The 22,915-nt window shown below is 42.8% G+C and overlaps 1 pseudogene; it reads right to left on the bottom strand.

Annotated features, from left to right (window-relative positions):
• Nucleotides 1-20,947: 20,947 nt before the first annotated feature.
• On the bottom strand, nt 20,948-22,738 carry LOC112815996 (52 kDa repressor of the inhibitor of the protein kinase-like; annotated as a pseudogene).
• Nucleotides 22,739-22,915: the final 177 nt, after the last annotated feature.

Here is a 22,915-nt window from a genome sequence, read left to right as displayed (position 1 = left end):
GAGGGGGAGACGAACCAGGAGAGATGATGGACTCTGAAAAACAAACTGAGGTTTCTGGAGGGGAGGAGGGTGGGGGGATGGGTTAGCCTGGTGATGGGTATTGAGGAGGGCACATTCTGCATGGAGCACCGGGTGTTATGAACAAACAATGAATCATGGAACAGTACACCAAAACAAATTATGTAATATATGGTGATTAACATAACAATAAAAAAAGAAGAGTCCCAAAACTGTAAACAAGGACAAGGGACCATTACAGTTGTCTAATGAGGAGTTTATGTCTTATAAAATAAAAAAAATGTGAATTTAATCATGAAAAGTGTGAAAATAAATTTGCCCTCATTTCTTGTTTCCTGGCTTTATTGGTATCTAAGCAGTTATTCTCTAATTAATTCAATGCACCCACAGCTATTTACAGGGTATGGAGTATGTGTTAGTGCTACTCTATGTACAAAGCAGACAGAATCCCTATCTTCACAGAGCTTACATTCTGGCAGGAGACAGCAAACCACAATGCCATATAATCTGTCCGTTAGAGGAGCGGAGAGCATGGAACAAGAAAGTAGAGCAGGAGGGGCAGTCAGGGCTGCAGGAGGGCTGTGGGCAGGCAGCAGTGCTCCATAAGGTGGCCAAATAGGAATGAAGACGTGAAGGAGGTGGGGTACCAGCCTGAGGATCCCCATGGAAAGAGCGTCTCCACAGCAGTGAATAGCCAGAGCCAAGCTGACAGTGTGCTTTGATAGTCAAGGAACAGAGGAGGCAAGTATTTGCTGGAGCAGAGTGAGCGAGAGGGAGAGAAGCAGGAGTTGAGGGTCAGAGAGCTCTGGGAGGTCTTCCTCTTGGAATTGCGGGCCACGTGGGGGAACTGGGGAGCCATTGCAGGGCTTTGAGCTGAGTAAGGACATGGTTTGGCTTACAGGTTAAAAGGGTCACACAGATGGATTTGGGAGAGAATAGTCACAGGGAGACTAATCACTGACATCCCCCAGGTGAGACAGATAGTGACTCAGCTAAATTTGAGTAGCATAGGAGGTGAGAAGTTGCTCTTCAAAGGTCCAGCAGGGCCAGTCCTGCAGAAGAATTGTTTCGTGGCTTGTCCACCAGTCCTCAGAAGGCCAAGGGCTGTCAGGGTGGTGGTGGTGGGGTGAACCTTCTTTTGTACCTAGTACTGATTTGATGCCCGTGACCTATAGAATAGGGGCAGATTCTAATGGAAGTAGCTGTGGGCTCTAGTTTTTTGTGTACATGGAATTCAGCAGAGCATTAAGATATAATAAACTTAGGGGCAGAAAAAATAAACTTAGGACTGGGTGTAGGGAAGTTCCTGGGTGTGGCCCAATGAACAGAGAGGTCCCACCTAGGCCACAGGTGTGCTGTTTGGTCAGTTTTCAGTCCTGTCCCAAGAGGAGGCAGGTTAGAGCTGTGGATGTCAGAGTGTGGTCCCTGGAACATCAGTATCAGCATAACGCTACCTCCTTAGAAATGCACATTCTTGGACCCACCCCAGACCTACTGAACCAGATGCTCTGGGGGTGGAGCCCAGCGGTCTGTGTTTCACAAGCCTTCCTGGTGATTGTGATGCCCGTGGAAGGTTAGAACCACTGAGTTATAGAGTCCTTCATGAAAGACCTGGAGCCAGGAGCACAGGCTGCTGAGGGCATCTCTTTGACACCATTTCTGGGCCTCAAAGTTGTGGTAAGATGATCTTGCCCTGATTCAGAGTGGTCACAGCTGAGTCCCTCAGGTCAGGGTCTCCCAACTGACGCTTATCTCCTCTTGCCTAGGCCTCCCACCTGATAGTGTGTGTTCTCCGCCCTGTCCTGCATTTCTCCAGCTTTTTCACTCTTTTGTCTGTGTCCACAGAGGAGTTCGAGGCCTCACTGGTAAAGACCTTCCTCACCTGAAGGGAGGCCATCCTGTACATCCTCAGTGTCCAGGCTTTTGACAACGGGCTGTATACCTGCTTCTTCAGAAAAGGAAGCTTGTGTGAATCTGCCTGTTTGGAGGTGAAGATGGGAGGTGGGTGGTTGACCTATATTAGATCCCGCAGTATTAGAGTTGGGAGCTACCTCAGGGCCAAGTGAATCAGCCTCTTATTTTTCAGATGAGGGAAAGGAGACCTTTCACTTATTCAGTTATTCAGTACAAATATATAGAACCCTCCTAAGTACCAGGTCCTCTTTTGGACACTTGGACACATCAGTGAACTAAAGAAAGATCCCTGCACTGCAGCATTTATATTCTAGAGGCAATAAACAGATAGATGGATGGGGGATAGAGGATATTAGATGTTGGTGAGTAGGCATTTAGAACAGTGGATATCTGAGGGCGAGAGTTCCAAGCAGAGGAAAACCCATACAAAACACTTAAGGAAGGAGTGTGGCTGGTGAGTCTGGACACACAGGAAGTCCACATGGTTGGTGAGAAAGGTGAGTGGGAGGGTGGTGAGAAGTGACAATCCTGGAATAAAGCAGTGTTCTTGGTTCAGGTGCACAGAAAAGGGATTGATTTTGAAAAGCTCATGAGGAGCAACAATTGAACAGGTACTTGAGTGAAGCACATAGTGTTCCGAATAGTCCTGCTGGTTGATGGACTGGACGATCAGGCGCACAGAGAGCATGGTTACTGTGGTTATGACAGTTAACCAAATAGTCCAGAGGCTGGCATGTGTGTGCCCTGTGGGGCGCAGGTATGGAATTTGGGGAGGAAGTGGACAGGGATTTTGTTGGGGGTGGAGGCAGATGTCAGTGTAGAGAAGTCTTTGTGTGCTGTGTAATGGAGTTTGGATGCAGACCTAAGGAAATTTTGAACAGAACCGTGCAGGGGTTTTGGATTTGCTTTAACAGCATGAGGCATGTGGTTGGAAGAAGAGGAGACTGGAGGCATGGACGTAGTTACACAGAGGGAGGTTGGCTGTCTGACTTCATGTGGGGGCAGTTGGGTGGAAGAAGAGGCATCTGGCTTCGGAGAGGTTTGGAAAGTAGACTCAGCTGAGTGTGTAGATTTGGGGGACAGAGTTTAGAGGCGGAAGAGGGGACTACAGAGAATCCCAGGGTTTCTCTTTGGCCATTTGTTTAATAGTAGTAGAAATATTGATAATTATGTGTTATTTGCCAATTGTTGTCGTGTTGCTGTGTAACACGCAGCCACAGAAATCTTAGTGGCATATAGCCATTTATTTAATTTGGGTATTTAGGGAGTTCGGTTCATGTGGGCTGTGTTTCTCTAATCTTAACTGGGCTTACTCATACATCCTTGGTCATTTTGGGGAAATATCATTAAACATAAAATCTCCCAAACCAGAAATCTTCTCCACAAAGGCAGTAGGGAAAGAAATAATTTTTATTATTTATTAATGTTAACTGCAATGTGATGTGCATCCCAGAGATTCTATCAAGGGATTCAAAGACAAATAAATCTCACTCTTTTCCATAGCCATGCAGACACAACTTATTACATACATGTTCTCAGGATAGAGTTACTAGCTCTCAAGTAAGCAGACTTGACAGCACCATTTGTCACAAACAGTTCACCTTATGTTTACTTGGCAATCAGGGTGACCATTATGTTAGCTAATTGGCTTTATATGGAATAAAACCAAGTTCTCCCATCTTTATAACAGGGGGTGATTTTACACATGGATCCTGGTGCCCACTGAGTTTAGGTTCCTACCCTGGCACAGGGAGGGGAAGAGAGGGGTGCTGTTCTCCTTGGTGTGAGCAGTTTAAAGAGAGGGCTCCCAGGTCCTTGAGAAAAACATTCCTGGATCACAAAGCTGGCAAAAGACCTATCTAGTTTTTACATTTCAAAAAGGGCAGAAAGCACCCACCATCACAAGTTTCCTCAAGTAAATGCTGTAAGAAAAGGTGGGAAGGGGACCCTCATCCCTTATGTTCAATAGGGACAATGAGTTCTTACCTTTAACTTTTATTTGTTCTGACAGTGGACCTTGTCTGGGTTTGCTCACAGAGCTGTTGGCTGGGCTAGGACAGCTGCAGCTGGAAAGGCTGTGCTAGCCTGAGCATGTCCCTCCCGTGGCAGAGGGCAAGGCAATGGCACAAGCAGTTTCCAACCTCTGCTAGAGACATATTCCCTGAACTGTCAGAAGCAGAAATGTATAGGCACTTAAAAATATCTGGCAGAGGATGAGCTGTATGTAAAGAAGGCTGAAGGGTTAGGATATTTCCATCATCAGCCTATCACAGATGGAGCCAAATATGAATCAGTTCTGGATTTGAGTTTGAAGCATCTGTGAGGAATCCTGGCAGAGCTAACCCCAGGAGTGTGGGTATTAGGGAGGGACCTCAGGAAGTTGGTAGGGTTGTTGAAGGTGGAAGTGATGTACCAAGTCAGTGTGTGTGCAAGCAGATGCCCAGGAGAGTGTGTGAGGTGAAAGGAGCAGAGAAAGATGGATCCTGAGGCCAAATTCCTCCTTCTGTTACTCTGGGCAATTGACTTTCCACCCTCATGTTTGGGGAGAAGAGCCCCACCCTCTGTGCCTGCTACAGGTCACCATGCTCCTTCCTCCTGTGCCCTGAGGCAGGGCCACCACTTTGCTCCCTGTAGAGGCTACTCCTCAAAGAGCCCCAGAATGCAATGCTGCTCCTGGAGTTGTGCACAGGAAGACTCTGCTGGAATCCCTGGATTCTCCAGCTTCTCTCTTCCAGGTGTGGGCTCTGCCCCTCAACTCTACATCCAAAGGCCCGAGGAGGATAGGGTCCGAGTGGTATGCATGGCCTTGGGGTGTTTCCCAAAGCCTCAGGTATAGTGGAGAGCTCTCTGAGGGGAGGAGTTCCTGGCATTCTGTGAGGACAATGCCCAAGACAGTGGGGGGCTGTTCAGTGTGGAGGCTGCTCTGGTGGTAAGGGACAGCTCTTCACGGAATGTGATCTGCTCCATCCTCAACCCCATCCTGGGTCAAGGGAAGGCAATGGCTTTTTTCATCTCAAGTCAGTGCTCTTTCTGGGAGGAAGGGGCAGGTGTTCCTGGGTGTGCTTGGCTGGTCTGTCCTAGTCTGTGCCCCTAACAGGGTCTCTGGCCGGGCACAGAGGCCTTCTTTCCTAGGGCCTCTCCTTGGAAGCCAGCTTTCATGGTGATCCTGACCTTGCTGATGCTCTTAATCCTTGGGGCTGCCTACTACACTAAGAGAGAACATCCTGCAAAGTGGCAGGAGATGCAGGAACAGGAGAAACTGCAGAGGGACAAGGAAAAGGACTAGCACACAAAAGAGAAGGTGCTGAAGGCCAGAGGTAAGGCAGGACAGGGCCAAGCCCTTTGCGTGTGGAAGCTGGTGTGGAGGAAAAGTGGACAGGAGGGCCCTTGGCCTGGGAAGGTGGCCAAGTAGTTCCAGAGAGGACAGTTGGAGCTGTAGAGGCTTGAGGGATCTGGAGTTAGATCTTCTAAGATACAGAGAGGTCCTTTTGTGGGTTTACCAAGTGTAGTCTTTCTTTCTTAGTGATGGGAGTTCATGCTTATTTTTCGCTCTTTCAGATGAACTCCAAGTAGATCTCGGTAAGTTCTGTTCTTTCTCCAGAACTTTCTGCATCCCCTTTGTCAGAGATATTCCAGTTCTCAGCTCACCTGTTTCCTGTATTGCCTTTCAGACTGGAGGAAATCTGCTTACCTGGCTGGTGAGTGACTTTCCAGATGTCCTGGGGGGCTCCTGTCCTAAATAAGCAAAGGTATCCCCTCTTATTGTTTCAGTCAGAGACATGTGGACCCTTCCCTGGGGCAGAAGTGGAAGCTGGTGGGAGGCTGAACCCTGCTCCATGGCCTTTCCTCATCTGGGCTGTTGTTCCCACCCAGTGCTTGGGAACCTGGGGGTGATGGTGATCCCTGGAGTCTGTTGTGCATCATGGCTTTATTCTAATGCTGACCCACCCACCATATTGCTTGCTTTTTAGCTTTTAACGTAACTAGTTCTGTTAGTGCCTGGAATCCAAAAGCCAGCTGCTCTGAGATTTTTGTTTAAGAAGCTAGAGAAATAAATGGGGTTCATTAAGCAAAGGAGTGATCCTGATCACATAACACCATTCAGGGAGAGTGTGTTCTCTCCAGTTCCTGGAAGTTGTGATCACAAAGTGATGGGTAGAGGACTGGACAGACCATGTGTGGGAATGTGGTGGGATGAACTGTCAATGCCCCCAAATAGCGATGTGTTATCTGAGGAGGATTGGTCACCTTTACCCCAGAGCTCACTTCACATCCCTGTCCTGAAATCATCCTCCATTTTGGGTTATTTCTCAAATATCTCTGTCATTGAAATCGCTGAATGTAGTAATGATTTTTTTTACACTTATGGAATAATGTATATTTTATTCCCTAAAATATTTTCATACATTGTATAATTTTCAATTAATCCAGTGCAGGTAGAATAAGAATTTTTGAGGTTTTGAGGCAAGTGACAGCTAAATGACTTAACAAAGGACACAAAACAGCTGTGGGCAGGGGTGGAACTCAACCTGCAATGCAGACTTCCTGATATGTGGTCCAGGGAATTTCCCACAACACCCTGCTGTCAGCATGTGGCTTGAGGTCATCTCCTCTCCAGCCTCTCCCCACTCTGCAGCTAGTGTCACCCAGAGGACAGGCAAGGGTCAGTAGATCAATGCTGAGCAGGCTTGTTCCAACTGAGATCTCACCAGGGTGTTGTTCCCTTTCAGCATGGAGGATGGCACAGCTGTATGCAGGTAAGTAACTCAGTTTCCTGTTACCTTACCTCCCCTGGCTCAGCTGCCCCCTTCTGTCACAGACCCTACACCAGGATGAGGTTGTTGTCCATGCTCTCCTTGTCACTTCTGTCTTCTCCCTCCAGAAGACTACAGGGTCTGTCTTTGGGAATACAGATCTGCCTCCATTCTGACCATCCTCTACTTCAGATGGCTGTTAGGGTTAGCAACACCTGTGAACACACATATGCAACCGATTATTTTAGTTTGTTCAATATCAGTAGAGAGGTCATTTATAAGGAGAGTCTGGAAAAGGGTAGTGATTGTATAGATTAGAAATTTCTGTGTCTAGAAGATTTCAGAAATCATGTTTGACTGCTTAGTACTTAGATCTTCCTGAGTGGATTCTTAGTTATGAATCCATTTTACCCTGAACTTCCTACTTTTGATGGATCCAAGTTTGGTTTTCCTGTTTCTTGCTGGTCCTCTGGTAGGTTCTTCTTCATTTCACTTCCTCATGCTCTGACTCCCTGTCCAAGCTGGTTTTCTCCCTTTAAACATCCTTAGTTGCTGAGGAATTAAATGCTTTAGAGCAGGTGTTTTAAATCTGAGAGCCAGGATAGTTATGGATTCTTGGGGGTGGGGTCCGTGAGCCACCCTCATTATATACAAAATCTTGCATATATGTTTGTGTAACAGGAGGAATAACATATATGTTATATTACATCGTAATATACAGTATATGTTTAATATATAACATTATGATATATGATATGTATATATTTCAAAAAACAGCCACTAATAATTGTTCCCAAGCATTATCATTCCTTTTAGGAGAATTCTGCACTTGCCTGATGGGCTCCACCCTGTTTGGGTTTATTTGGGGCAATGTGTGAAGTTTGCAAGAAGACAAATCTAGAGGAGTGAAAATTGTTTACCACAGAAAGGTGGGGAGCAAATCAGGGAAGGAAAAGCTGGTTGGGGAAGAGAGGAGAAGATGAGAAGGAGCCTGTGATTCCTCTTGGAGAGATTTTGGGGGGCTCAGAGCGGTGGAAGAGAGATCAGAAATCACAGTCACAGTGGTTACAGTGGGAAATACATAGAGGGTGTGCAAGGTATTTGGATGTACAAAAAGTAATAAACTCCTGACGCCTGAGACATTTCTAAAAAAACATATTTATTTTAAGCTGTTTTGAAGTAATCATCTAATTGAGTTTGCCTCTGATAATGAAACCGTTTCAACCTTCCAGTAGAATTGGGACAGGAGTGTGATCCAGGGGATAATAATGCAATGAAAGTTTATCCAGAGCATCCTTTAGCAATGGGGGAGGGTTAAGATCTGAGCCCTCTGAACCTGTGTAACATGTGCTCTTTTGTGTTTGGCTGTTTGTGTTCATAATTGGGGATAATGACTGTGACAGCAGAGAAGGGGGAGCCATGAGTGAAGGAGGCCAGGGGGCCAGATGTATGAGGAAACCCCTTTAGAGAGCCTCACCGATTCTTGGGATTTATTTATTAAAAATGGGGATCAAATATTCTTCTTTTAGCATCTCCCCTTTCTCTTTTGAACTGAAGTGCATGTGTTTTAAAGTATACCTTGTAATAGACTCTTAACTATAGAGAAGAAATTGAGGATTACTGGAGGGGCGTGGGTGGGGGATGGGCTGATGGGTGACAGGGATTAAGGAGGGCACTTGTGATGAACACTGGATGTTGTATGTAAGTGATGAGTCACTAAATCCTACATATGAAACTAATATTACACTGTATGGTAACTAACTGGAATTTAAATGAAAACTTGGAAAGAAAAAGAAGCCGCGGTGCCTGGGTGGCTCAGTCAGTTAAGACGCTGCCTTTGGCTCAGGTCATGATCCCCAGGTCCTGGGATCAAGCCCCACGTCCGGCTCCCTGCTCAGAGGAAAGTCTGCTTCTCCCTCTCTCTCTGCCTGCTGCTCTGCCTACTTGTGCTCTCTCTCTGTCTCTCTGTCAAATAAATAACTAAAATCTTAAAAAAAGGAAAAGAAAAAGAAATCTATGGGGGGAAAATAATGTGAACCTTGTATACCTGTTTATTTTGTCAGGACAGACACCCTTACAGTAGAATCAATATTTTCACATTTATGGGCTCATAGTGTGAGGTGATCTCATCTTATTCATGCGACCTGCTGTGGAAATGAAATGAGGAATGTAGTTGAACCACTGAAGTGCATAGCATAGCTCTGGATGCATTGTAGAGTCTCAGAATGGAATGCCAACTCCCTTTCTCCTCCTCCTCCTGTTTCCTCTTCTTTGCTAATCTGTCAGTATTTATATAGAAATGTGTAGTAGGCCGTCAACTAATGTCTTGGTGAAGAACAAGTAGATTGAAGTTTCCTTTTCTCAAAGGGTCACAGGGTTCAGTCTATTTTATGTGATGTTTCCATCAAGCAAATCAACACAGACAGAAAAGCCCATTTATCTGAATACATCTGTATAAGTGGGAATGGTGGTCACAAAATTACATCCCAAATGGTCAAGAAAATGTCATTTCCTTATTTTTATGAATGTTCTGGTTTTGTTCCGGAGTCTCTGCCCTATTGGAGATAAGAGCTCTCCCACTGCAGACATTTCACAGTCTTGTGACATAGGTAAGCTTTGCTTTGATTATTTAGCTTCCTTTCTTCTTCCCAAAAGGAAGTATGAAGGTTGAAGGAGTTTATGTGTCCTTGGGCCACTGGGGCAGGAGGTCCCTGTGCTCTCCTCTTGCTCATTTCAGGGCCTCAGCCTACAGAGGGTAGCTGATCTGGTCCTTAGGATACTTGTGTTTGGGGTTCCATCTAGATGTTTGGGGGGCATTGTCTCCCCCTATCCTGACCCCATCTTAAGTTCCTTAATCTTAATCACATCTGTAATGTTCTCTCTGCCACAACAATTTCATACTTTCTGGGGCATAGGACATGGTCATATTTGGGACCTACCACATAACATGTCTCCTGGTGCTTTTGATCTCTGTGGGTTATTATAGGGAGAAATAGATGAGTAGACCCAATATTTTTGGGTTTCCCCTTACATATAGTGATGATCTTCCTCCCAATACCCCATGAAAAAGGGAAGCAAATTCATTAGTGTCTGTCCTCTCACTGGATGTATGTCTTTCCTGCTTTGAACTTTTCTCTCCCTTCCTTGAAACCTCTCCATTGCCTCTTGACTGGGCAAGATTTCTCTGGTGCCTTATCCTGAGTTCTCCTCACCCATAGCTGATAGTCATCATCCAAGTGCAGCTCTGCCAAGTTGTATTATCTCTACCATGGCTTTGAGTCAACCTACAAGTTCAGTTCAATCATTTTTTAATATAAATAAATGGAGGCCTCAGGAATTTTTAAAAAAGATTTATTTATTTATTTTAGAGAGATAGAATGAATGGGAGGAGGGGCAGAGGTAGACAGAGAGAATCCTCAAGCAGACTCTCCACAAAGTGCAGAGCCGGACACAGGGCTCCATCCCATGACCCTGAGATCATGACCTGAGCTGAAATCAGGAGTCGGATGCTTAACTGACTGAGCCACCCAAGTGCCCCAGAGGCCTCAGAAATTTTGATCTCTCCCATTCTTTCTCAAGAAAACCTAGCTTTCAGGATGAATGTGTGGCTAGGGATTAAGAAAGCATAATTTGATAGTGAAATCTGGGGAGTAGAGTCTTATTTTCAGATTGTTATCCAGCCTCTCATTGGTGTTAAGCTTTATGGCTTGGCTTTCATGGGAAGGCTGCAGCATGATGGCTCTCTGTGTGTGTGATTGTGTTTGTGTGTGTGTGTGTGTGTGTGTGTGTGTGTGTGTGTGTATAAATTCATCAAGTGAATGTTTCCAAAGTATATTTCCCTATAACTCTTTTATCAGTGTATTTCAGAAGATATTGACATTGATGTGTACAGTCTCCTCAAATCTCTAGTTTTTGTTCACATTTGGGAAATGTGGTTCCCTTGTAGATTGACAGAAGGAGAAGTTCCAGGCCTGTGAGTTACTTTGAGTTCTTTCTGGGTGCTTCTACTGCTGCCCCATGGCTGCTGACATCTCCTTCAGCTTGCTGTGATGATACAGATGCTGGCCCCGTCAATGGTGGTGGGTGGGCTCGGATGGGGCAGTGAATGTCACCTCGCTGGGATTGATGGGTGTGACTGATATTGGATGCTAAAGAGATATCCTTCAGTCTTGGAGTCCAGTCTGATCCTCAAGTGCCCTGTGACATATCTAACTCCCGAATCACTCTTATAGTTCCTTCTCTTGTTTGGAGGGCTATGGGCTTGAGTCACAAGACTCTTCTCTCCAAAGGCTTAGCCCTCCCTGCAGGCAGCTAGGTGTCTTGGGTGATGGTGGTGGTTGTGTGCTTTGTTATGGGGCAGGGAAAGGCCTTGCATGATTGGAAACTCTCCCTGCAGTGCCTGTCACTCTGAATCCAGAGTCTGCACATCCCCACCTTGCTGTCTCTGATGAAAAGACTAGTGTGACCTGGAAGGAGACATCTGACAGCACAGGAGATACCTATAGCGTCTTGGGTCATGATGGCATCACATCAGGGTGCTGTTACTGGGAGGTGGAGATCAGGAATGGAAACAGAAATGAGTGGGCTTTGGGGGTCTGTAGGGGAGATGTGAAGAGGAAGGACTGGTACAAGAGTCCCCAGAAAAGGGGTTCTGGGCTGTGGACAATCTGCCAATATTTACAGGGCCTGTCCCATCCCTGTGACTCAACTAATCCTTGGGCAACTTCCCCACAAGGATAGGGATTTTCCTGGACCTCAACAAAGGTGATATCTCCTTCTATAACATAACTGATGGCTCCTTCCCTTTAGCTTCCTCCCCTGATGTCTGTTTCTATACATTATGTTTAGGTCAGGAGATGAGAGTCCCCGACCATCTGCTCCGTGGTGGATGGGTCTGGGGAGGACCCTGTGCTTCCTCCTTTGGAAGAGACTGTGAGCCTCTCAGGGCAGGGGTTCAGCCCAGCCTCTGGTGTTGATGGTGCTCCCCAGGAGCCAAATATCCATTGCTCCCTTGTAGCCCTAAGGCTATATCCCCATAAGGGCCCCAACACTGTCCCAGACTCCTCATGGTGGCTCTTCTTGAACCTGCAGACACCCTGAAGCAAAAGTGTTGAGATTGGTCCTGGGTGAGCTGGTGTCTTGCCCTCTTGCTCTGGATGCAGACTGCTGGTGTGGTTATGAGAATAGTTAGTTCATGCCTTATGCTCAGGTAGCAGAAGATAAAAGTTGACTCTTGTTTGAGCTGGTTTCGGGTAGGCTGAATTTTACTATTAGGGAGTCATGTTTCTTTTGGTAATAAAAATTATTTTTAAAAATTTTTATCATTATTTATATTTCATTTATATTATCAATGTCCCTATATAATTCAGTGAAAATTGAATTTATAAAGTGTCCTAGAGTTTCTTATTTATTTATTTATAAATTTTAAAAATTATTTTCTAAGTTCCAATATAGTTTACATACAGGGTTAGATTAGTTTCAGGTATACAATCTAGTGATTCAACAATTCTATACATGTCTCAGTTCTCATCATGATAAGTGTACCCCATAATTCCCTTCACCTATTTCACCTATCCCTCACCCATCAACCATGAGTTTGTTCTCTATAGTTAAGAGTCCTTTTTGTTTATCTCTTTTTTTCTTTGTTTGTTTTCTTAGTGTGTGTGTGTTTGTTTTTTCATGGAGTCTTTATACTGTCTGGATATAAAGGAGATGAGGGCTGAATGACTCTGCAAATTAAATGCAGCTTGAGGTGTGCAGAGGACCCAGAGGCTATGGGTGGGTCACCACCTCTATTTTGGGAAATGTGCACTCTGACCAGAGACATTAGGCATCCAGAAATTTCTGGAGAAATGATGGCTGATGGGTCTTTAAGAGGTGAGCAGTCTAATATTCTACTTTATATACTTACTATGCTGGGATGGGTGAAACACACTTACCTTTCTGAATCTTAGTAAATATCTGTTACTTGTGAAACTTGTGCTAGTTACTTCAGGGAATGAAGGATGTGGGTCTGAGTCCCCTGGTGTGCCAACACCAGCTGGAGAGAACAGAACTGCTACAAGAATTAAGATGTGAATGAAGAAGAGAATTTTTAGATCCCCAGTGAATTGCAGAAATCTTTGACCATGAGCACTGTTCCAGGATCTATGTACTGCCTCTCAGTACTTCCAGCTCCAATGGTAAAGGTGGATAGAAAACTACAGCAAACAAAAGGAAACCAGACTATTGAGGACTCAGACCTTCAGGAATGAAGATGTGTTCACTTCCAAGGTAGAGAACCCTAACCTGCTGTGGTTCTGGGAGAAATGAGAAGACACAGGATTAGAAGTGGAAGGTGGAAGTCACAGATACCAGTTCCTGCATGTAACCAATAACAGAAAAAGGACTGTAGGAGCTTTGCATATTTTCTCCTTCTTATCATGTAGGTGTGTTATTTGTTTTTATTATCTACTTTCTTCCTGTCTCTTCTTCTTATGCATGTGATTTATTCAGGTTGCTGGTGGTGATATTTAAAATAATTGTCTCTAAGTAACAGAATAGTCAAAGGGAATCTGACTGAACTTGAGGAATAAATAGTATAACAGTGTTGGATTCAATGACTGGGACTGCTTGTGTGTTTCATTTTGGGGAAAGAGTGAGCACGTCTTCACTTGTAAGTGTAGCTTTGTTAGATGGGTGAAAATGTGGATTTGTTGTGTTGTTATATGAAACTTCCAATGTGGGTAAAATGGTGTATATGGAAGCTGAGTAACTAAAGGTGTGAACTGTGTCCATTATCAATTTATTGCCTTTTAGATTCAAATCTATCCTGTATTTGCCCTACTTGTTGATACTGGTGCTGGATCCCATAAAAATATCTTTTTTGCCATGTGGGACACTGTTAGCCTTTGTCAGTACAGTGCACCAGAGGGGACACAGCAAGACATAGCAGAGGAAAAAGCTTTCTTCTTCTTCCGGTGCTTTTTTTCTTGATCCTATGATGCTACTGCCAGTGGCCTGGAGAAGGCAGAGCTTCTCTCATCTTTGGGTGAATGAGTATGGCATTGCAGAGGGTGTTTTCTAGAGGGCTGCTTCCCAGGGATCTTGCCAGTTCTCTAGTGGGAGTTTTCCTGCCCAGCAGGCTTGGACTGTGGAAATGTTGGTAAACTTCTTTCCCTTCCTGCAGACCCTGGTCCCACCTTCTCCAACAAACAGGATGTCAATCTTGTCCTCTCCCAAATGTCTTCCTTCTTGGAGTGCTTTACCTCAGCCCTAGAGGTAGAGTCTGCTTCCTGTATCTCCTACTTCTGGTTTCCTTAGAGCTTTCTTTTACTTCTTTCCTAGTTAAACACCGTTTTCTTGTCAATAATTCTTTAGAACAAATTTTCCCTGTTAAAATGACTGATGTGATTTCTGCCTCCTGACTGGACAGTGTCTGATATGAACATCTAAACTGACTGTATCTTGGAATACAACACTGTGTTGTACACAGTATGTGGGAAAGAGTAGTGGAGGAATTTTCAAAGTTCTTAAAATGGTTCACCCCAACAATAAAGTCATAAATATACTCTTTGGGATCTTTGTATATATTTTAAGTACACTATATGTCAATATATTTTCTGACATGCTCATCACCCTCTTCCATATAGCTCGTGGCATTATGACATTGGATTACTTTTGGATGGGTTATGGGCATATTTCCTTTGAAATAGATAGGAAAGGAAGGTATGGATGTGGTATGAATTATCCACATAAATGAGAGGAATCTTTTGAAACAAGTGGACCAGCTGCCCATGTAATTCCAGAAAGAATGATTAAAATCGTCACTCTTGGGAGGAGTGAGGTCAGCATCATGGCAGCATGAATCCTTCAATCTTCAGATGGAAGAGAGAATACATGACCTGAGATATGGAATCCAGAAATAATTCAGGTGGAAGTGGAGAGAATTGAGATTTTTGGGAATGGAGGAGATTATGCTGAGTGAAATAAGTCAAGCAGAGAAAGTCAATTATCATATGGTTTCACTTATTTGTGGAACCTAAGGAATAGCATGGAGGACATTAGGAGAAGGAAGGGAAAAATGAGGGACGGGGAATCGGAGGGAGAGATGAACCATGAGAGACTATGGACTCTGAGAAACAAACGGTTTTAGAGGGGGGGGGGGATGGGTTAGCCCGGTGATGGGTATTAAGGAGGGCACGTTCTGCATGGAGCACTGGGTGTTATACGAAAACAATGGATCATGGATCACCATCAAAAACTAATGATGTATTGTATGGTGACTAACATGACATAATAAAAAAAAAAAAGAAAATTGAAGAAACCGTGGGGTACCTGGCTGGTTCAGTTAGTAGAGCATCTGACTCTTGATCTCTGGTTCATGAGTTTGACCTCCACGTTAGGTGCAGAGATTACTTAAAAAAAATCAAACCAAAAAACTTAAAACTTAAAAATGTGAAAGATAAAGAAAGAACCTTAAAGGCAGTCAGGAAAACGAAAGTAATCTACAGAGGAGCACCCATGAGATAGGCAGATCTTTCAGTAGAAACTCTGGAAGGTCAAGAGAGAGTGGAATGACATATTCATAGTATTGAAAAATAAAAATTTCTAATCAAGAATACTGTACCCAGAGGGTTAACTTTCAGATATGAAGGAGAAATCAACATAACATAATAAAAAATAAATTTAAAAAATAAAAGAGAGATCAAAATTTCACAGTAAAAAAAAAAAAAAAAAAAAGACTTTCCCAGACAAACAAAAGCTGAGGGATTTCACCACCACGAGACCTGCCTTACAAGAATTGTTGAAAGGAACTTTTATACAGAAATGAAGGTGAAGGTACAAAGACTCTGAGTAAGCTGATAGAGTCAGAAACTGTAATCCTATTTTAGAATAGGGTATTAAACACTTCATGATAGCATAATAGGTGAAGTTAATAAAAATAATGATAGCTGGTACAATTTGGTAACAAACCCACAATATAAAAAGAAAGAATTTGTGACAACAGAAATATAAAAGGGGAAGATAAATGACGGAAGCTGTATAGACAAATGAAGGTAAGTTGCCAACACAAGAGAAAGCACCACTTAATCTATGAGACAGTTTATACAAACCTCATGGTAAGCCAAAACACACATTTAGAGCAGAGACAACATTAAAAAAGGGAAAACTGGAGTGAATCATCATGGATAACCACCAACTTAACAAAGTGGACAGAAACACAAAGAAAAAGAAATAATAGAGATACAAAACAATGAGAAAACAAAAGATAAAATGGTAATAGTAAGTCCTTATGTATCAATAACTACCTGAATGTAAATGGAGTGAGTTTCACAATTAAAAGGCACAGAGTGGCTACATTATTGAAAACATAGATGTAAGTATATGTTTACTTAAGAAAACTCATTCCAGCTCTAAGGACATATGTAGGTTCAAACTGAAGGAGTGTGTGATGATACCCAAGCAAAAGGTAATGTAAAGAGAGCAGGTGTAGCCACACTTATTATCAGACAAGATAGACCTAAAGCCAAAAATAATGACAAAATACAAAAAAGATTACTGTATACTAATAACCGGGTCAATTCATTAAGAAGATATAACAGTCATAAATACTACGCTCCCAACACCCGACTGTTGAAATATATTAAATAAATTCCGACCTTTTTAAAAAAATTAAAAAAAATTTTTAAAGATTTTATTTATTTGACAGAGACATAGCGAGAGAGGGAACACAAACAGGGGGAGTGGGAGAGGGAGAAGCAGGCTTCCTGCTGAGCAGGGAGCCTGATGCGGGCCTCGATCCCAGGACGCTGGGACCATGACCTGAGCCGAAGGCAGATGCTTAACAACTGAGCCACCCAGGCTCCCCTAAACAAATTCAGATCTTAAGGAAGAATTAGACAATAATTCAGTGATAGTAGGGGCCCTCAATACCCCACTATCAACAGTGGATGGATCGTCCAGACAAAAAACCAACAAGGAAACATTGGAATGAAACCACACTTTAGAACAAAAGACAGACATTTACAGAACATTCTGTCCAACAACACATGTATATTCCTCTCACATGCACATGAAACTTTCTCCAGGATAGATTATATGATGGAGCACAGAAATCGTAGCAAAGTTAAGAAGATTGAAATCATATCAACCAACTTCTATGACTATGATGGTATGAAAGTAGAAATGAACAAGAGGAAAGTGAGTAGACCTAAAAATATGTGGAAAATAAACGACATGATTCTAAACAACTGAGCATGGACCTATGGTTCCTGGACCTGTTTTGTAAGCACATGCAGAACTATAGTTGTATTAGTTACATTATTACCTTAGCTGCACATTGTGTTTTATTCTGTTCTTAATTACGTTTTATGTGCCTCTCAACCTTACAGAAGATCAATCATTAACTTTGCTTTTTTACCTCTGCTCTCATTTACTTATTGATTATAGAAACTAAATGGGAACCAGAGGGAAACATTTGTCTTGAAACTATCTGACATACCTAATCATACCAGGTCCTGAAGGTGCCTCATTTTCCAGAAGAACACAGAGCTCCAGATGTTTCAAGACTTACCCTCCCAAGGTTTCTAGAAACACCTCACACACCTCTCATGTATTCATCTCCTTCTCCAAACATATAGAAACTGTCTGTCCCTTGGCTACACAGGCAAGGCAGCTTTGGGAATGATCCCCAGCCTTCTCATTGGGCTGTCCTTTTGATAAGGAAGCTTTCTTTGCTTCAGAACCAGTGTCTCAGACATTGGCTTACTGGGCGTTGGGTGCTTGGATAGTCTGAGTTTGTAACACAACCAGTAGGTCAAAGAGGTAGCCGGGTGATGGGTATTAAGGAGGGCACGTGTTGTAATGAGCACTGGGTGTTATATGCAAATAATGAATCACTGAACACTACATCAAAAACTAATGATGTACTGTATCGTGACTAACATAACATAATAAAAAATAAACAAAAGGGAAATAAATAATTATCTCAAGGAAGTGAAAATGAAAATACAACATATCAAATTTCGTGGGTTTCAGCAAAAGCAGTTCTGAGAGGATGTTTATGGCAATAAAAATTAGAAAGATCTCAAATAAAGAATTTACAACTCAAGTAATTAGAAAAAGAGGAGCAAAATAAGCCCAACTTAACAAAAGGAAGGAAATATAATAATAATAATGATAATAATAATAGTAATAATCAGAGTGGAAGTAAAAGAAATAGAGACCAGAAAAATAACAGGAAGGATTAATGAAACCCAAAGCTGGTTCATCAAAAAGGTGAAGAAAATGGCAAAACTTTACCTAGTCTAAGAAAAAAAAGACTCAAATAAATGAAATTCAAAATAAAAGGGAGCTATTAAAATTGATAAGACAGAAATATATAGAATCATAGGAGACTATGAACAATTACATACAACAAATTACATACCTAAAGGAAATGGGTACATTCCTAAAAACATGCACCAACCAAGACTGTTAGGAAGACATACAAAACCAGAACAGACCAGTCCCATCATCTGGGAGGTGCAGGTGGAAGCTGAGGGGCAGGAGGACAGGCTTGCTGAGGGAGGCGGAGACACCAGAGAGCCCAGGGTTGTGGAACACGTGGGGGCCTACAGGCCCCCAAATTGTGACTGGCATACACAAGGAGCTCTGGTTATTGCAGTTCTCTGCCCAGTGATAACCAGATTGGCTGTGGCCTGGGTGAGTTCCAGAGCCCCCTCCACTTGCCGCTGGATTCATCATGGAGCACTGGGCACCAGGGCTGTGAAACAGGTGCAGCAAGATCCCCAAAGAACGGTGTCCCCCCTCCCCTCCTACCCCCACCACAATGGCAGCTCTCTCTCCTCTCGCCTCTTTGTCTCTTCCCCTGGAGTGCAGCTGGTGAAGGATGGTGCCCTGGGGTAATTTCCCTACAGAGGAGGATCTGTTATTTTGACTACCCTCTGCACTGTTGAACAGGAATCCTGTCACTCTGCCCTTCACACCAGTGTGACAAAACCAGCCCTCAGGACACTTACCCAGGCCCAGCCCCTCTCTGCACCTGCCCAGCCACCCCGGAGATTTCCTTTTTTCTTTTTTTTTTTGGGGGGGGGGTTTATAAAGCTTGTTTAATATCAATGTAAATTTTTTTTTCAAAATTAGCATTAATGAAAGAATAAACAGTAAAGTTCTTCCTTATCTACAAAAGCTCCCTGGAACATTAAAGGTCCTAGCTATACCCATCTAGTACGAAACACTGTGAAAAAGCAGAACCAACCATTTGTTAATTCTTAGCTCTTTCCCTTCTTGGAGCATGCAAAGCAAGACTGCCTTTCTTGACAATACTAATCTCTATCTACATATGTTTTTTAAAGTTTATTTTTTATTATAACTCACGTTTGAATCTTTAAACAACTGTCTATTTGTTTAGCAAGGAAAAAGGTGTGTAGACCACTAACAATACTTATTTCCCCTTAGCCACAGGAACAAAGGCAGAGTACAGAATGGGCTCTAAGGGTAAGGCTCCTGACCCAGACTGAACCCCTTGCACTAAGATTCTAATCACAAAAATCACACTGTTTTGGTAACAGGTTCCTGGACAGTCTCCTGACTTATTTCCAGCGACTGCATGGCTTCATCCAGGCTGCTCATCACTGTGGTGGAGAGGAAAGCACTGGAATGAACATTCTCTTTTTCAAGAGACTTCATGGTTTCCAGGCTGAGCATCATTGTGCCTTCGCACGGCTTCCTTCGCGGCTTCACGGCCAAAAAGCGAATCAGCCTTTTGGCACGCTTGCGGTACCGGCGTCTCCCCATGATGAAGATTTCAACCTTGCCCTCGGAGTTGCGCTTTCTCATTTGGAGCAGGACTTTGAATTCCCGCTCGAATCCCGGGAGGAGGACTCTGCTTGGACCGAAAATCTTTTCCAGCAGACGTGCCTCTACGTGAAGCACTGATGGCTTCAGAAAGTGCTTAAACTTACACCAGGACTGCTGAGTGTGCATAAGGAGCCAACTCCTGGAAAGGGAACACTTCTTGCTGGCTCCTGGGCTGTGGGGTCCGGGCTGGGTCTTAACCCTGAAGGGCGCCATTGCTCGTACTCAGGACCGGATCTGCAGGAAGAGAGACCGGAGATTTTCTGAATGGTGAAGTGGACTCAAAAGTCTGTGCTATTTTTTTTTAAACAAAATTCACATTTTATTTAGGTTGAAATAAACTATACAAAATTGATTTTCTTCACCAAAAATAACAGCAATATTTTCTGTATTATTCCTAGATAAACCACAAAACACTTATTTTTGTAGGTTTTCCAGGTTTTGTTTGTAAATCAAGACGAGGCAGTAGATATAGTCATGGAAAAAGACAGAGGAAAACAGACAAATCAGTTGTCAGTATCCATGGCCTCTGATCCTGTCTTGACCATGAATACAGGTGTTCAACATATACCTGCTAAAAAGCTTATGAAGACGTAGGTGTGCAACATACACTTGCTAAAGAGCTTGTGAAGCTGTAGGCTCAACAGAGGAATGTAAACAGCAACAACCCAATGTGGAACAACAATGGCAGGTTCTCCCATTCGAACTTTAACTGTAAACTTGTTCCTTTAAGTTCATTTGATAAAGACAAAATCTCTACTGCAATCCTTGCTTGGCAAGCTCACCTGTTTCTCTCTCTCTCTCTCTGTCTAGTAAATCTCTTAACTGTCCATTACAGATTTTTAACATACTAACATTCCTACCATTCAAAGGTCACTTGTGAGCTTCTTGTAACATTTTATAAAATGTATTCCTTCCTACCATGAGAGACAATGGACTCTGAAAAACAAACTGAGGGTTCTAGAAGGGAGGGGGGTGGGGGGAAGGGTTAGCCTGGTGATGGGTATTAAAGAGGGCACACTCTGTGTGGAGTACTGGGTGTTATGCACAAACAATGAATCATGGAACACTACATCAAAAACTAATGATGTAATGTATGGTGATTGACATAACAATAAAAATAAAAAAAAGTAAAAAAAATAAAAAAATAAAAAAAATGTATTCCTTCCTCCCATACCTCTTCAAAATCTTTATCTTCTAAGAACTGATAACTCAATACTCGACAACTGGATCCAGTGATAATAAATGTTAGGTCTAAAATGACTTAACTAAAACGATTCCCCAGTGTCATTAGCAGAGATCCCATAGAAGTGTAATGTGGCACTTTCAATGCTATCTTCTTGAAGAACAGGTATGTCTCCAAAGCATGAGAGTTTAAACAGCGGCCATTTAAATAGGCAGATTATCAATGGCTAATGTACTCAATGAGAGGTCGATAAGTCAAGATATTCAATGATTAAGTGGCCTACATACACCTGACAGCTTTTCTGTAAGATGTTTTCAAATTTCTTACAGATTTTTCCAAATATCAAACGTAAGAGAAAGCCTACTTTAAAAGTCTCAGGTATTTCAATGGTTTCTGAGTTATCTGTAGGAAGTTCTGACTTAGTTGTATAGAGTTTGATATATGTGTCCAGCATTAAATCCAGATCATGTTTTATATCAGAATTTATGTTAAGCAAAGCCAAGTTACTTGACCTTTGGTGGGTCAAAGTGTTCCTTAGGTATGCTTTGAGACGCTTTCGCCCACTTTCATAGCGTTCATTCTCAACCTTCATCACAGGAAGAATACATAGGACTTTCAGCAATGCATAAACATTAGGAAAAAACTTGATGTCTGGTAGATGCAGGGCTTCATAAATGGTAGATGGAAGCTCTATATCTTTCCCTCTGTGTTTCCACTTGATTCTCTAGGAATGCAGCTCAGCTGAGAGTGTGTTGGGATTGGGCAAATCACTTCTGTACATGTCAGCATGGTGCTTCTCTGATGTATTAAATTTGAGCTGTCCCATGACAGAAGGTACAAGAGATAAGCATTTAAGAGCTTTGAGGTGCTGTTCTGAGAATATATCTTTCAGTTCCTGAATAAAGTGTTCCACTGTTGGAACACTTAGAGTTTCTTTATAGTAACTCTCAGAGGTGAGCTGAGATTCCTGGTTACCTTGCTGGGCTCTGCGGAATTTCCCAGGGAGTTTCATCTGAATATCAAGTTTAGTTGCCAAATTTGTGGCTTCTTCAAACCAAAATTCATGATAAACTTCAATGTTTTCCATCACTTCATTTAGTGAATACAGCACTGCAGTCAAACTACTGGCTGCAAAGAAGACATCAGAGGTTTGCCCTTGGAGATTTTTCCCAAAAGCTCTTGTAAAAGATAGGCCATTTTTAAGAAAAACAATGGTAACGATGAAATCAAAATTTGTTACTTCACTACAGAGTACAAAAGCTCGACCAGCTATATAGTTATTCCATCTAATATTTGTATCACTATTTATACCATCTAAACATGTTAAGTGCTTATAGGAGGTCCACTAAAATTTCAAAAGCATCATGCCTGCCTGTCCACTGAGAATGGCAGATTTCCTTCAGTTCTTTACCCTTTTCCTCACTGTCTGAAAGAGGACAGAAATTACATTGTCAAGCTCTAAAAGCTGTTGTGGAGATCGATGGAAGAAAGAAGAAACTTCCTCAATTTTTCCTAATGCAACAGATACTCCTACAACAAGCACTGATTTTACCAACCACATATTTAAGGCACAAGAAGAGCAAAGTGGTAGACAGCTTGGGGATATTTCTCTAAAAGTCTAGAAGCAATGACTTTCATTTTGGAAGAAAATCCACTGGACACAGTGTAAGCCTGGCCACGACAATACTCCATGTTTAACCCCCACTTCTCAGTTATCGTAGTGTGAAATTTCACAGCCAAAATTTCTGCATCAGCTTCATAAGGCAAGAAGCCCACAAATTCCTCTCTCAGGTTATGAGATTCAACAACAAACCTCGCCAACACAGGCAAGTGTTCTTCCCCTGCTATGTCCACTACGTCATCAGTGGTAATGGAAAAGAAATGGGAGTCTCACTTCCCTGACGGTCTCCTCCCAAATGCAGCTGTCACAGATCTCTAGCATCTGTTTCTGCTGTGTTTTCGGGCAGAACAGTGTGTTAACCACTGTTGTCTCAAAGCGTTTTCTCAGAACCTCTTTGCCAGAATTTATTTTATTATTTTTTTAAATTTTTTATTGTTATGTTAATCCCCATATATTACATCATTAGTTTTTGATGTAGTGTTCCATGATTCATTGTTTGTGCATAACACCCAGTGCTCCACGCAGAACGTGCCCTCTTTAATACCCATCATTAGGCTAACCCATCCCCCCACCCCCCTCCCC

This window comes from Callorhinus ursinus, unplaced genomic scaffold (assembly GCF_003265705.2).
Source record: "Callorhinus ursinus isolate GAN/ISIS: 27379988/994484 unplaced genomic scaffold, GSC_fseal_2.0 scaffold59, whole genome shotgun sequence".
In the NCBI taxonomy this organism is placed as follows: Eukaryota; Metazoa; Chordata; class Mammalia; order Carnivora; family Otariidae; genus Callorhinus; species Callorhinus ursinus.
The sequence above is the reverse complement of the archived record's forward strand: the minus strand, read 5'-3'. Positions and strand labels throughout refer to the sequence as shown.